The 16139-nt window shown below is 39.9% G+C and overlaps 1 long non-coding RNA gene across 1 annotated transcript in view; it reads left to right on the top strand.

The window, feature by feature from the left end:
- Positions 1 to 2559, top strand: part of LOC104941945 (uncharacterized) — a 23088-nt gene extending 20529 nt beyond the window's left edge. The window contains exon 4 of the long non-coding RNA XR_797954.1: positions 2548 to 2559. This is a non-coding gene — a long non-coding RNA (uncharacterized lncRNA). The remainder of the gene's footprint in view (positions 1 to 2547) is intronic.
- Positions 2560 to 16139: the final 13580 nt, after the last annotated feature.

Here is a 16139-nt window from a genome sequence, read left to right as displayed (position 1 = left end):
GCCACACAGCGGGCTCGCCCCCGGGCTGCTTTATGGTACGGCTGTAGATTTTATGAAAGCCTACAGCTTTGTTGGGCTGAATTTTAGGAGAAATCTACTGAGGCAAATAGACAAACTATAGTCAAATAAACACTTAAATGTGTATTTTGTACGTTTTCCTTCCAAAAGCCTGAAATAAAACATGTTATAGAATCAAAATAGCACAAAATCTCAAAATTGACCAGTGCTTGAAAAACGATGTTTTTGCCTGCCGTGTCTCGCCTTAAACAAGCAACATAATAAAGATAGTCGAGAGAACTACTTTAATGTAGTAAGCAACTCAATTCAATATTTTTTGTTCACTTTACAAACAAATTATTTTCAGGCCAACAATTTTAAGTTTGCGTGTTTACAGTGAAACGTAAAAACTCTACAATAAGTACTCCAATGAAGTGTATGTTTTTGCGTGCCCCCTTAATTCTGCTTTGTACACAGAGGGCTTGGCATCGGCCCTTTGTAACAGACACAGATAGGAAATGTTTTATTTCCTGAGCTCATGTGGCGAGCAGGTAGTAATTGGTGTGTGTATTAATCCTGGGATAACAAGTGTTTTCCAAGGAGAGTCAATGATCGTCTTACAAGGTCAGTTTAGCCTGTACGCTGCATGCATAATGGAGAATGCAAAAGGCTAATAGGATCATAATCACATCACACACTGGCCCAGACACACACACACAGACACAGACACACACACACACACACACACACACACACACACTTATGTTTCAAACACTGAAAAAACTGAAACGTTGAACACATTTCACATAACTGTATTAGGTTAGTTGAAAGCAATAATATTAAGTTGAACCTAATATTTTGAAACTAAAAACGAATAGTATTGCTTTCAACTAACCTAGTACAGTTATGTGAAATCTGTTGACATAATACATTTAAATAAAGTCAAAGTTTCAGTTTTTTCAGTGTAGTCATCCCCTAAATTAAGGTGGGAAATTATGCAGTTTGATCTTTAACTGCCATCTTCCCTCTCTGGAAGGCTTTTCCATTGAACCATGCACCCTGCACTCTAACCGTCCCTACACCATCATCTTAGCGGGGGACCCTTCCTCTTCCCCTCCAACCAATGGGATTACAGCTGGGAGGTGGCCACGGAAGCGACCACGCACCGTGACCCGTCCGTTTTTACGACTTCATTATTTTCCCTGCCTGCCACACTCGTTTTCATTTGCCAGAGCGGGGGCATAATGACTGTGCTATAAAAACGCTGCTTTAACGTATGCATACTGTTCTCATTTGGTCCGGCCCTCAACCCTTCAGCTAGCATATGGCAGGTAATCAGGTCTGCAATCAGGGCTGCACGTTACACAGGGCCCCGCTTTCAGCACAGGGGCTATTACCCATCTGTCTCATGACACACACACACGCTCATGCTAATACACATGTGTATTCATGCACACAAAAATGCACAAGTAGATATACTTGTACACTAATTTGTTCTCCTCACACATGCAAATGCATACACACACATTCTTAAGCACATAAACAAAGCATATACATATTGAAGATATATATATATACTGTATAAGAGACTCACTTAATGACACTTTTGTATGAAATGCTGAGTATGTAGAAGTCCTGCGGCTTACATTATGTTAAAAAAAAAGCTTTGAGACTTTACAGCTGTATGTGACAAAGTGTCTTATTTAACAAAGCCAGTCATATTACAACCAAACCCCCTTTGCCCCTCACCTCTGTACACCCTGGAATGATCATGTTACACACATCAAGGCCCATACATTCTCAATAGCTTAAGCATATGGTTCTATCATTAAGTAAGAAGAACATGCAAGGCCTGTAAAATAAATCTGCCTCGGTACCCTAATGGTACGGTCGGTATGACCAACTGTATTTTTGTAAGATGTATTTTTTATCATCTTGAGACTTGATAATTTACAACTCTAAGCATAGTTTTTTATTTGTTTTACAGCGCACGTTGGCCTTCTGTTTTTTTAATGGATTTATGAAGATTTCTGAGGATGAGCCACGTTTTAATGTTTGATAAAGGGGATATCTGCTAACAAGTGCAAATAAAGTTCCACATGTACATGCAAGAATGAATAATTTCTTTAAAAAAAGTGACCCCTGCCAAAGAGACCAACAGAGTTCCAATCCAAATACAAGATAATTCCACCTGGTCCAAAGTGTGTAAAACCCAGACAGACACAACTAAAATGAGCAAACACCAATAAATTATCTATCGCAGTCAAATAAAGTTAAGCTGTAATTTTTTGTGTACTTCACACTGCTCCATCTACCCTCAAAGATGCCGTGAAGTGCTGAAGTGCCTCAATTGTAGTCCTTTGTTTACTTCCGTGGCATTATGACATCACTTCATAACACTTGCACTTCTATTGGCCAGCACTCCAAAACATTGTACGTGATAGACTAAGCGGTGGGACATCTCTAAGTGGTTGACCAATCAAAACAGAGCAGGGCAGCTAACAAATCAGAGCCGACTGGGCTCTGGTTTCAGACAGAGGGTAAAAAGAGGTGCTGCAGCACAGGCAGTATGAGAGAAATAAAGAGCTTTTTGAACATTAAAGCATGGAGACATGTCACAGTAGAGGCACACACTACCAATATGAACCTGAAAATTAGCATAATAAAATAAATGTTGTTCCACTTTGATGTCTACACTTGATCAATGTTGATATTGATCCACTTGGGTTTTAGATTATAAACACAAACACTTTTTTACCTAGCCCAACTTTGGTCTTGTCGGAGATAAACGCTAATTGATGATGATGCGATCCAAAACATCATAGGTCAATATATAGAATAATTCATGGATCCACTTTTGGCACATGATCAACAGTGGAGATATTGCAGGGGATAGACACGTTATGCATGTGGGCGGTATGTAAAATATATGGGTGACGATGATGGACCTAATGGGACTGACGTTCTGCTGATCATTCCAAAGGTCATGGAAAAACAGGAGGCCATGAACAAGTTTTCTTTTGGCAGGCGGGAATGGAACTTCCAAAACTCCAGCCAAAGACAAAAGAGGCATTTCAAGTCAGCGTAAAGTACTACGGAGGCAATTCTGAGGGCGGCCAAGACAAAAGATAAAACATTGTAAGTAAATACAGCGGTGATGACAGGACGAACCCAATCTGGCAACAGGGATGGAAACCATTACTTCCAACCGGACTGGAGCTTTGAAGATTGGAGGAATCTTGTGGCGGGATATCCACCCCCCAACCAGACACCCCAGCAGAATCCACCAGTGCTCTCTCTTTTGTACAGATGTCCAGCCAAATAGTGTGTGTGCTTTTGTGCGGGACCCATCTTTACCCCGTGTGCACACAAATCCACAATGTACACACACATTCTCTACGTCGGCTCCCATGTTTCATCCTCTCCGCTCCCCGTGTTGTGTTTGTCGAGCTCTCAGGCCCAAATCCATTATTACCTCCTGAAATGACAACTCATTTCCACAAATGTAATCCCTTCCCTTGCCGGCGTGCGGCTGTAAAGTAAACACAGTGCTCTCTCTAGAAAGCACAAAGCAAGGACGGTAGGGATGCACTACTTCAAATTTGCAAAGAGGACTCAGATTGGTGAACGCCAGACCCGAGGAGCGAAGATGATAAAGACTGAGAGCATTAGAAAATATTTATTCCAAAGCGCCACAGTCTGTAGAGATGTATATATATATATATATATATACACAGTATAGTACACATACTATGTCTTCTGGGAAGAGGAGATAGTGCCATACAAACTGAACTGTGAAAAAGTTTTTCCAGTGCCTATCTTAACAAGGAATGGCACAAACAAGCCAATTCCAGTTGGTAGATTTAACATAATGTTTAAACATGTTTTTAATTAAAAGTCAATAATAATGACTAACCTTATGTTGTGTGGTTTTATTATGCTGGGTTAGGGTTATGTTTTCTTGGTTCCTAAAACCGTAAAGATAACCATTCCTTTTCCTTGCCAGCTTCCATTATCGAGGTGTGATAATGAAAATAATCATTCTAATTGAATGAAGTCTTTATGATTAATGCTATTATCAATGAATATGTCAATACATCGTTTTTTAAAATAATCTATTTATCTCTTACACTACAAAAGGTTAGAACCAGTACAAAAATGACCATCAGGTGTACCTGAGCCTATGGTTGATTTATTAATCTGATCAATTTGAGAAACCGGAATCAGACAATGCCTGGCATTTTTCTTAATTATGGAGAGGGGTTTCTACTGTATTAGAACAATTTGTGTAAGGGTTAGTAGGTGAGTGGTGGAAGAGTTTGTGAGCAATAATAGAAGGGTAATGGGCCAATGCCTCTTCCTTTACACAATTTAAACACAATTACACCAGAATCTTTTTTCAACCGAATTTAGGACGGAAGCTGATTATTGGGCAAAAATGGCACCCTGCATGTTAACCCACTTTCTGTTTCGGTTTGCGAGAAAAAACAAAACAATCCATGCACTGTTTCGATGTGTGTTTACCAGCTTTTCTGTGAATTGTCCCTGCTTAACCATTCCTGATTTTAAGCAAACATTGGGACGTGCCTGTAACTTGATCATGTCTTTAGAAATGCTCAAATGTAGCTTCAGGAACGTAAACATTGGAGACGTGAGTTCTTGACATGATGTTAGTGCTTTATGTAAAGTATATGGATAAGTTAACATTTAGGCTTTGAGTATAGATGAAAAATAGTTTGCCATAAAATACTACAGAATTACACAGCTATTAAGATTCAACATATTTTTGTGGTTATTTCACAAATATATTAACTGAACGTGGTTGGTAAAACCTTGCTGCTGAAACTCAAAGGTTAAGTATCATGCATTAATACACATCCACAAACACACAATTAGAAAAATCTCTGTCCTCCTTGACATGCACCCACAGAGATAAACAACAATACATTTTTTTTTAAAAAGCTCCTCCATCAGCCTGCCCACCAGTCCATCCCTCACCCTCAGCCACATCATATGTGACTGCTTTAATCGCAGGCCAATCACTGCCGGGTCACAATTAATAAAAGCCACAGCAGCCGCAAATAAACAAGTCCAAATTGCTGCCTTAATCGAATGATGCAAACATCGGTGAGTTACAAAAGTTCACTGCTGCCACTGACAATTTCCTAATTGTATTCACTCATTCATGGCAATTTTATTAACATGGAGCGGATGTCTTCTGCCCTTCCACTGTCACAGCACCAGGGATCTAATTTCATTATTTTCCACAAGATTTGCTTGACTACTGCCGCCATGCTAGTGGCGCGCCATGGCCAGATGTTTATGCTATTTAAATGAGGAAGCAAAGCCTGTTGGGTAAACATAATTAAAGAAAGTTGAAGCTTTCTTTTTTTCTTCTTCTTACTTTCCCCCCTCTCTTGCCCTCTCGTTGTGTACCTAGCTCTTCTCCTATGAGCCGCACTATCTTTGTTTCTTAACTTTACTTCATTAGACAAATTTCAATTAACATCGGAGCCACATGTTTCTCTGAGCGGGAGCACGAGGCCTGCATGGAGGGCTGGGTACGCAGAGAAGTGTGACTCGGTGGACACAGGAAGCACAGATGCTTTAGTCTCTCTCAACATGTGAGTATGAGCTAAAGAAAGTACTGGAATGTGTTGCAAGTCCATCTCCTGAAAGCATGTTTGTGTCATCATTCACAGCTCCATCCTACCTGTGCGGCTGATGAATCCAAACACTATTGACCCTGTGGCCTCGTCGTCGCGTGTGTTTATTAAAATCATCATCCATCTCAAGCAGCCCAATCACACAGCCATTACTGTCCACGCCTGTCGCATGCTAAATAAGAGCAGAGTAACAGAGAGAGAGACGAAGGGTAAATTAAATCACTCATGTCACAGTGCTAATAGGCCAGCTTCGCTCTCCGTGTAATTCCAGGGGCAGAAGCTGCAAAAAAAAAAAGTTGAAAAAAAAACTAGAGCAAGAACAATCTATTAGGGCCGATATCACAGACAGACTGTTACAATAGGTCATTACAAGATTATGTAAACGAAGAGGGCGCATTTCCATGCAGTGGTCATTTACATGTGATTATGGCATCAGTGATTATACAGTAGGCGCCTCAGAGGTGTCAAGCTAGACACAGACACCTTGAATTAGGTTATGTTAGGGGGACTTGATCTTCAGAGTAAACTCACTACAGCTTCTGTTTGGTCGGATTCATTCGTAGATGCCCTCATTTAGCGGGATGATTTGAGGGACGCCTCGCTCGTAAACCGCGAGAAGCAGAAGCATCCATTTACTCCCTTTGATAGAAAACACCTCATTCTCAGCGCCCAATCCAGCCTGCTTGATGGCTGAAATGCTTCGTGCGGCTGCAGCCATACAGGCACTTTTTAAGTATGCAGCGCGAGGCACATTCGATACCCTTTAGTGCACACGAACTGAGTAGCTGTCAAAAATACAACAGGCATCTCAAGTAATTATGCAGATTTATGCAAAACATTAACAAGAAGAATTAAAGGCACAAATGAGGTGGCTACACTTGAATTGTTAAGATTATGAATAATTACCATGAATCTTTTTGCTCTTAATATAACTTGTTTTTGATAAACAAAGCCTTAATTATCGGAATACTTTGGAGGATTCCGGTGACCTTCATTAATCTTAGACAACAAGTCTCCGGTGAGACTTGAGATGAGCACATGCACTCTCGTGCGCTCGTTCACACACACACACACACACACACACACACACACACACACACACACACACACACACACACACACACACACACACACACACACACACACACACACACCGTGTAAGGTAAACACGCACGCATGGCAGCGCATATGCTAACTAGCCACTTCAGCCCGCAGCGAGGAGACAGACAGGTACGTCTCCTAGTTAAGCCAAGAGAGCTCCTCAAACTCCCCGGTGTGTCCAGGTACGCTAAGCCAGGAGGACAGATGCATGCACGCACGCTCACACACACACACACTCACACACACACGCACGCACACACACACACACACACAGCAGGTGACTCGGATGCTCCTTTGAGAATTGGCAGCACCAAGTTCTTCACTAATTACAATTACAGCTCACTTCCCTCCCCTTTCCACTTTCCTCCAACTTTGGACATGAATATTCCAGTGGAGCCATCGTGCATTGGACACGCTGCTCAATATGTCCCATAATTAAAAGCATGATGTGCGAGATAAAAATACTAAGGGAGCGCAGACTGTGCTCAGAGCAGGCTGGGAAGAAAAATTAAATTCAGCAAAAAAAACAGCACAGTGTAATGAAACAGAAGATCCTAATCTGTCCTGTTTTTACCGTCTGCACAGAGGGCTGGAAGAAGTACTAGATAGTAAGATATTTTACTTAAGGAAAAGCAGCGAATCTAGTGTTGAAATCATTGTACATCATTCAAAATTGAACTCAAGTACTAAAGTATTCAGAATATACTTTAAGTACCAACATTACAGGGGATTGGGACTGGTGGTATGGTCTATTTCAGAATCATATACATTTAATTGTTGGATTATATTTATTGATGCATCAATTGTTGTGTTCATTCACTTTTTGCATCTGGTAAAAGTGGGTACTTTAAATAACTTTATATACTGCTGATAAGCTTAACCTAGAATAACTAACCCTAATCGCCTAAATCTGCAGCGTAGCTAGCTAAAGCTGCAAAAATAAATGTTATGGAACACTACAAAATGTAGTTGGGTAAAAGTAAAACATAATGCGGAAATACTCAGTTGAAGAACGAGTACCTCAGATTTCTACTGAAGTAAATTCCAGTACTGATTGCACAACTCCCCATTTTCCCTTTTTAGTCTTATTTGGTATTAAAAATCCCTAAAATACATTTAACAGTGAGTGTATTTTGTTAGCAAATAATGTTTCAAATCAATAACCTTTTGTGTCAGTCAGATATGTGTTATAGCCAGTATTGGCAAGGTTGTGTTCATTACTATGTAAATATTATGCATGATAACTAATACTATCATAATTAAGTTTGATAATTTGTATCTGTGTTGATCGTAGTTCACCGTCTCGACTTTGCACCCTGGGATGATAAAACAATAAGGTCCGGTCCCATGAGTCCTGTCAATCAAATTTGCTGTTTGTTTGTGTTGAGCTGTCCTGTTGTTTCTATTTTTGTTTTGTTCATTTTCCTAATGAAACTTTTCCTCATTTCTGTTGAGAGCATTGCTCGAGAGTCCTTGACAATATATTATCCAGCAAACTCACTTCTGATTACCCAAATACTCAGAATACATTTTTTTATCAACATCTTAAAAATAGAGGAAGCTATTTACTTGTTTTGCAGCTAATAGAGACTAACCTGCCAAAGTAAAAACTGTTCCTTTAAAGAGGTGAGAGATTTTAAATAAGAGTCAATGGTATAAGAACATCTTCTGAATAAAGTGAATGACCTTACTGTTCCGTTAGCGAGGTAAGCTAACAAGCAAAGATAACAAGCTAAACATTTAGCTATAAATGAACGAGAGCTCTATTTTTCTTCTTTAAAAAACATTTTATTATTCATAAAATGTTCTGTGAATATAATAATAAAATGACAGGGGTAAATAAACAGAACAGTATAGCTAATGTAGAGAAAAGCTCCAGCAGATATTGCGATTGTGCTAATGGTTAGCTCGCTAGCAACCTCAGATCAATGTTAGCCGTTCAAGTACTGTAGATTTCACCTAGCTTCTGGTATCGCAGACAAGTGAATATCATTTTACAGCGTAACTTCATTTACTTTCAATAGGTAACTATGTATTAAACAGGACCATTGTTGTTTTATTGGTCTTATACTTGATAAGGACTGTTGCTTTTTGTCTGTTATGGGCACTAATTGTGAAAAGTATTTTACATGTATTATTGTGTAACCAGAAAACTAAATGTCGTCTAACCTTGTTCAAAAATGAGATTATAACTGAGAACGTCAAGAAAAATATGTTCTTTTATTTCAGTTTTTTTTCTTTTTGTGTTTTCTCAGGACAGGGGTGGCTAACTTGGTCCGTTTCTGTCTTTGGTTGAGCACAGTTAAGAAACACTTTAAGCTCCATGTTGATGACGTCTGAACTTGAAGCATTGTAATGGTGAAGGTTTAACCTCATTACAATTCTTTAATGTTAGAAATGTTTATGTGGTCAATCCACAGTAGGTCTATGCTTCTTATTATTATGATGAGCGAAGGATTTCTCGAGGACAAAATTGCAGTACAAAGATCCTTTTGAAACAATGATTAAATGTCATACTTAGAGATTGTTTCCCTCTTAATGATAATCAAATGGAAGTCACAGTTTTAGAGCTTTCTATTTACCACCACATCACTGACAATTAACTTAGAATCTTTTCCAAGGATGTTTGACGAGATGACAGCTAGACCTGCGTTTCCCAAATAACAACAGTAACTCAGGCCTGCTCTATTGATCATGAAAACACAGCATTTGTCATCTGGAGGAGAACAAAACAAGCCAATATAGCTTTCAAATGCTTTACTGCCCTCGAGAAAAACATCAATGTGGGAATATTGGCCCGGTTTACATAGAAGGCAAAAAGAGCAAAAGCAGAGAGGGGGAGAAAAGATGGCCGCCGATAAGCTGTTAGTCAAGAGAGCCAGATTTACCGTTTCTATTTCTACATTTTCCCTCTGCGGATCGATGGAGGAGTCAGTTCATTTTCTCCCACATCAATACTGTGGAGCCCGGTACAGTTCGCTCCCGTCCAACTGCCTTTCATCCCGGCCACACTGGAGCTTTATGTTAGCGTTAGCCCAGCGCTCGAGGTGTCGGCTGCCCTCGGCACAGGATCAGCTCAGCCTCACCTTTCCATGCTGTAACCTCACCCCCGAGGAGGAACGGAAAGAGGAAGCGAAAAATGAATAAATAGCTGACCTCTTATGAGTGGTTCGGGGCGATGTCTACCTCTCTTTTGTAGAACTTTCGTGGACCTTTTCCCACTTCTTGCTTGGCGGCAGGATGCTAAATGTTGGCCGGATACTGCACTTCCTGCCCTGAATGTAGAGGTGTCTCGCGCTGGGAGTATGTCTTTCTGAATGCCTTGGGAGATGCGAGGCGCTTTAGCCAGCAACTTTGAGCAGTCCTTCCCCCCCCCCCCCCACCACCAAACCCTGGCCGAAACCTTAGAAGCAGGGAGAGGAAGCTGAAGAAAAACTGTCCTGAATATCAGCGCTCAAGGGCAACCCCAACCTCAATCCCAGCACCAAGACCTCACCTCCGGGGTGGTGGTCGAGGCTGTCGTGGAGTCTGGTGGTGGAGAAGAAGAGGGGGGTGTGGGGGGGGGGACTTGGCACATCTTTGAGAGTGTAGTCCAAGGTGCTCAAAAGGGAAATCATGCCCCAGGACAGGAGCATACACTCTGTTCACATGACTCCTGTTTGAAGCTCCTTCTTTTTTCTTTTTTTCCTTTTTTTTCTAAGGAAACCGGGCAGCTTGTACAATCAATGTGTGATAAGTTTGAAGTCTATCTTAGGACCAAATCCTATCATTTCAAATGAATACGTTTTCTTGGATAAAGGAAATGGACACAATAAATAAAGCTCCTGCATACTCATTTAAATCTAGTAAAATGTTTAATTAGTTTTTTTTGCCCTGTCATTTAAATATAAAAAAACGACAGATTCAAGAATTTTCTACACTAACAAACCAAAATAAATCATGTTGTTGCAAAAGAATAATACAGTTAATTATATGTTTTGAAATGCCTGATTGGATCAATAATTAAAAGAATTTTGAACTAAATGTATCAAAGATGATTACATCTAGAGTATATATATATTTATATCTTCTTACGTGTAATACTACATAGAGCTGTACAGAAACAAGCCAGTCAACTGTTACTGTAAAAGGACTTTTTTCTTTTTTTTACAAGCATAATTGTTTTTGAATACAGCAAAGTATCCTTGTGGATAATGACATCTCTAACATGCTTACTTTTGTGTCTTTAGCTTCCTCCGGAGCCTCTGTTAGAGACTTGAGGATAGCAGTTTTTTTTCAGTCAACTTTCCCATATCACTACAGAAGCATATGTGCAACATATTGCTCATACTCTGACCCTGACCCCTAAGTGAAGTGCTGTTGTTGTCTCCTAGACCCCTGCCCTCACCTGCAGTTACCTGCTCCAAAATGGAGAAACTGCCAGCGCTGCCATTTGTGTTCTGGTGTGTTTGCGTCTGCCTCCACGCTCCCATGTGGCCTCACACACACACACACACACACACACACACACACACACACACACACACACACACACACACACACACACAAGTCCTCAAGGCAAACAGATGTCCCCTTAAGGTAGCATGTCCACGTTCACACACAAACACATGATCCGAGGCAACATGGATGTTCACAAAAGACTGGAAAAGGAATAATTCCTGCAGCTAAATCCGTCCCAATTTAAAAATGTCACAAATCTACAACGTTCTCACTTTCTGTTACGTTTTCCTTCACTTAATCTGACATTATGTTAGTGTGCATGACAATTCGGGGTTTGTGTAAGCATTTAAAAGACAACGAAAAAAACAGAATAAAGGAAATAAATATTTGAAAGATTCCTGCACAAGACAGAACTTGAAAGCATGGCATTTTTCTGTTGTTTTTCTCACTCCAGGCACGTGTGCTTTCAACATTTCTGTCAATTCGCAGTGATATGAGACAGAGGTTACATCCCAGAATAGACATGAGTGTCTTTCTACAAAGATTTCTGTGAGAAAAAATTAAAACGGTGTTGAAAACCCGACTTGCCTTACAGTAAATGATATGCATCTATATTTAAATCAACATTTTCTATCTCTCTCATACACTCAGAAGCGCTCTTACTCATCTTGCTCACCCCCCTTTATTTAGGCTTTTGCCATTACTGAAGGTTTTATGTGTGTGTGTGAGAGAGACTGTGCAGTGCATTTCTATGAGAGGCTCGACCTGACAAATATATTCGGCTCCCAGTATCAGCCGAGCCTCAAAATTCATGTAAAACACCGGTAACTCCCTGTGCTTTTTAAAAAGGGATCGGCTGATACAGGATAATGACGGAGATTTCGACTTGATTATGGGAACCCATCCACATCAAATATTCCATTCCCTTTTTCAAATTCAAGCTTTATGAAACAAAAAAATGCGTAAAAATCAGACCGTTACCTGTAGCTCCCGGCGTTCAAGCCTGAGCACTCTTTGGAAATCAGAACAGAAAAAAGACACAGTGTATGCATGTTTAAAGAAAGTTCAGCCTTTGATTCTTATTTTTAAAGGAAAAATACAATTTTATAATGATACATTTTAGATTGCTTTTCCTTAAAACTGTTTTAATGTGGAACATCGTTTAACAATGGCTTATATATCTAAAACAACAGATTTGCAGGTTGTACATGATGAATAACGCAAAAAACACAACTCTCTACTACACCATACAAAGTCTTTCTAAATTACTGGGTATTTATACGTTTTTTGAACCCTCCAAAAATAACAAAAAAATACTCATTGGATTATATGCTCCCAATACTGTGTTATGCAACATATGACAAAGGGTCACATTTTTCGCCATTTTTCGCCAAAAATAATTTTAGGGATCAGCAAACTATTGTTAAATTGTCATCATACAATACTCTGATGTGTCAATGAAGAGATAACCATTGAAGAAAAGAAGGTTAAGTGTGCTATTACAGGCTACTGTACCGAATACACAACAACCTATTATTACAAATACAATTGTAAGGACTGGTGCGTAACTTCAGGGGTTTGTCACACAAGTGAATAAAAAGGCAAACAAATAAAGGCTTTTTGCATATATTGTGCTGGGATAAAGGAGCCTGCAAAAACAATAAAAAAATCACAAAATGATTGGAAAAAGTCCCAATGAACTCAACCTCTTTTTTCTTTAAACGGCAGCTAAAAAACCTTTTAATATGAGTGTTGTCATTCATAGCATTGAAATTGTTGCCTCGCTATGGGATGCGCCTTTATGTGTATTCCTCAGAAGCATTAAAGGTCTCCTATCATGCTATTTTTAGGCATGTATTATGGGTCTCAGATATATACAAATATATATAAAAACATGTCTATGATGTGTTTTGCTCAAAATACCAAACAGATCATGCATTTTAGACATCCCTCATATCCCTCTATTCCAGCCCTGATAGAGAAACGCTGATTTGGGGTCCTTAGCTTGAAACAAATAAAAGAGGAGGGGGAGCTTGTGCCTGCTCAGAATTCTACCGGCAGATACATTTAAATTCTGCTGTGATTAAACGCCATCATGTTCCAAACCGCATCAAGGATTATTTCTGAAACAGTATGGAGCTCAAATGCTTTTTCTCTCGCGGGTTTACCACAAGGTGAGTTCTTTTTTTATTTCTTTACACATACTCTCTCCAGTACAGGTTAGCGCTGAGTGTTAGCGAGGCTTGCTAATGTAAACAAAGACGAGGTTACGTCCAAAACGCGTCAGGCATTGTTTCTGACAGCAACTTTCTGTGGGTCTGCCGCCGATTTGACGTAATATCGGCAGCAAATCTGTATCCGCTTGTTGTACCCCCGTTTTTAAAAGATTTGGGTATGGAGGAAAAGAGAGGGTTTTATTCTCTGACGCTGCGTGAGTTCCCCGACGCACCGGGGACACATATTTATGTATAAAATACATCAAAAAGTGCATTTTGCATGGTCCCCTTTAAACTACAACGCAGTATCATTCAAACCCTGAGCTAGCGCTAAATATTTGTGTAGGTTAGCTAGCTTAGCTTCATTCACATGACAAGCAGTAAAGGCCCGACTAGGCGAAGGCGCTATTCTCAAAGTTGAAATTATTGAAACTTTTTACCTTGTTTATCGCTAACGTTTTGACGTGCAACAAATCAAATGACAGCTGTACGAAGCAGCGCAAGCTAGCAGGGGAGGTAACCATAGAAACTTAATTTTACTAGCTGTTTTACTTGTAAGGCTCTGCGCCCAAGCTCAGGGGGAGCAAAAAGCTAATCATGATTGTGTCAATGCAGCTTTAAGTGTCCATAAGTGGGGTAGGGTTTTTAAATATTAGCAAACCGACAAAATACATTTAATAAGGATGTCTTGCTTGACTGGGTAGATGGTGAACTTGGCCACCTCCTGCAAGTCTGTGCCCATTAAACGGCTGGCAGTAGCTAACAATTTAAACTTAAAGATAGGGTAGGTAATTTACTTCAGAAACACTTTTTGTTATATTCCATGGAATGCTCTTAACATCCTGGTATCAATGAATAAATTAAATGCTTTGACAATAAATATATACAAATATTTCATCTGTGGAAGCAGTAGGCACTGTAAAAAGCACGACCAATCATCTGAGCCGGCCCGGCTAAAATAACTGGATGGCCTACCTGCCTGTCAGCCTTCCATCTGTGCACAAACTTATCTCGTGCCCTCACTGTTTGCAAAACCCTGACATGTAGATGGTAAATGGAGAAAGGGGGTTGTGGTTGGTTGGGAGTGAAGGAGAAAAAATACAGGTCAACGAGCAATTTAGAGGGACACAAATGTCTTCTTTGGGAGCCCATTGGATTCATGTTGATAACCTATGAGATAAATATGCTAAACATTTGTCTATGAGAAGCAGAGGTTGAGAGGAAACAAGAAGAGGGTGAGGGAGAAAGAAACAGGTGCAACAGGCACACACATAATCAGAAGTTGCTGGTAATGTGCAGGCATTCACCCATTGGACGAACATCTTTCACTTTATTAGCATGACAAAGAACACAATCATTTTTGGCTATGCCTGGATGCCGTTTTCATTAACTTCCCAATGATTTATTAACAAAAGTGTCAGGAATGTGAAAGCTGCAGGCCTCGGCCAAATCCAAAAGAAAATGAACAAGACGCAGAGAAAAAATAATGCAAACCAGATAAAGAAATGTCATCTTAGGAAATGAACAAAGAGAGACTAAGAGAGAAGGGATGAGGGGTGAATACGTGGTTAAAAGGTAGAAGGTTTTAACAACCGATCCCATTCTAAATGTAAAGTATATCCAGTTAATTATGACATTCATTAGGTCTTTACACAGCATATTCAGACTGAGACTCCCAGCTAGGAAACATTCTCCAGTCGTCTAATAGAGAATTCCATCAGCCATGGAAATGAGCCTCACATGGTTTTATATGCTGCTTCACAGAGAAATTAAAAACACTTAAAAAAGTAATGGATTTGAACCAGAATTTGTCAGCGTCCTACCACCTTAATAATATATCATGGATCAAAAAGCATGTCTCAGCTGTCATTATCCCAGTTTTTGCTTTATTTGTTTTATTTTGAAAGGTTTTCTCCCCTGTTTCATTTCTGTTTGTACATCCTGTCCTTGTGTGTTTACCCACCTGTATTACTGTCACCTGTTCTCCATCAGCCCTGAAACACCTGAAAGCCTTTACACATGCACTTGATCTCCTCATTGGTTCTGGTATTTGTTATGTCTTTTTTGGACTGTTGTTCGTTCTACATCAGGAAGTTGTGTTATTATCTGTTCTGTCGTGTTCAGTTCAGTTTTGCCTTTCCTTTCCTTGGAGACTTTCACATAGGTATTTTTCTATTAAATCTTCTTGTCTCCTGCATTTAGGCCCATCCTACTCCACCACCTGTGATATCAGCATGTCTTGTGTAACAACTTGTTCATGCATGCATCTTCAGTAGACCAAACTACTGTAATGATGTCTTAATTTAAAATCAGAACACTGCTGCTTGGGTCCTAACCAAAACCAAGAAAGTGGATCACATCACTCCAGTTTTAAGGACCTTACACCAGGGGCGGACTGGGGGGAAAAAGTGGCCCAGGGGTTAATTGACAGACAGGCCCACTTAATGCGCGGCATGTATCGGCCGGCCGGCGACGAAAGTATGTTACTTAACAAAAAACCCTATGCATTTTATGTTATTTTGGATACATATTCATCTAGTAATCACATTACCTGAGCCCTTGGGTTGCCTAGAGCAAAATAGTTACAGCATATATTTAATGATTTTAATGTTAACAGATCATTGATGCAATAACATTTTGACCCAATTTGCCTGACTTGACACATGGAATAAAACATGGGCGTAGGAAGCATTCTCAATGTGGGTGAGACCATTAAACA

The sequence above is a fragment of the Notothenia coriiceps genome, unplaced genomic scaffold (genome assembly GCF_000735185.1).
Source record: "Notothenia coriiceps isolate Sejong01 unplaced genomic scaffold, NC01 NC01_scaffold00000339, whole genome shotgun sequence".
NCBI classification, from domain to species: domain Eukaryota; kingdom Metazoa; phylum Chordata; class Actinopteri; order Perciformes; family Nototheniidae; genus Notothenia; species Notothenia coriiceps.
The sequence above is the reverse complement of the archived record's forward strand: the minus strand, read 5'-3'. Positions and strand labels throughout refer to the sequence as shown.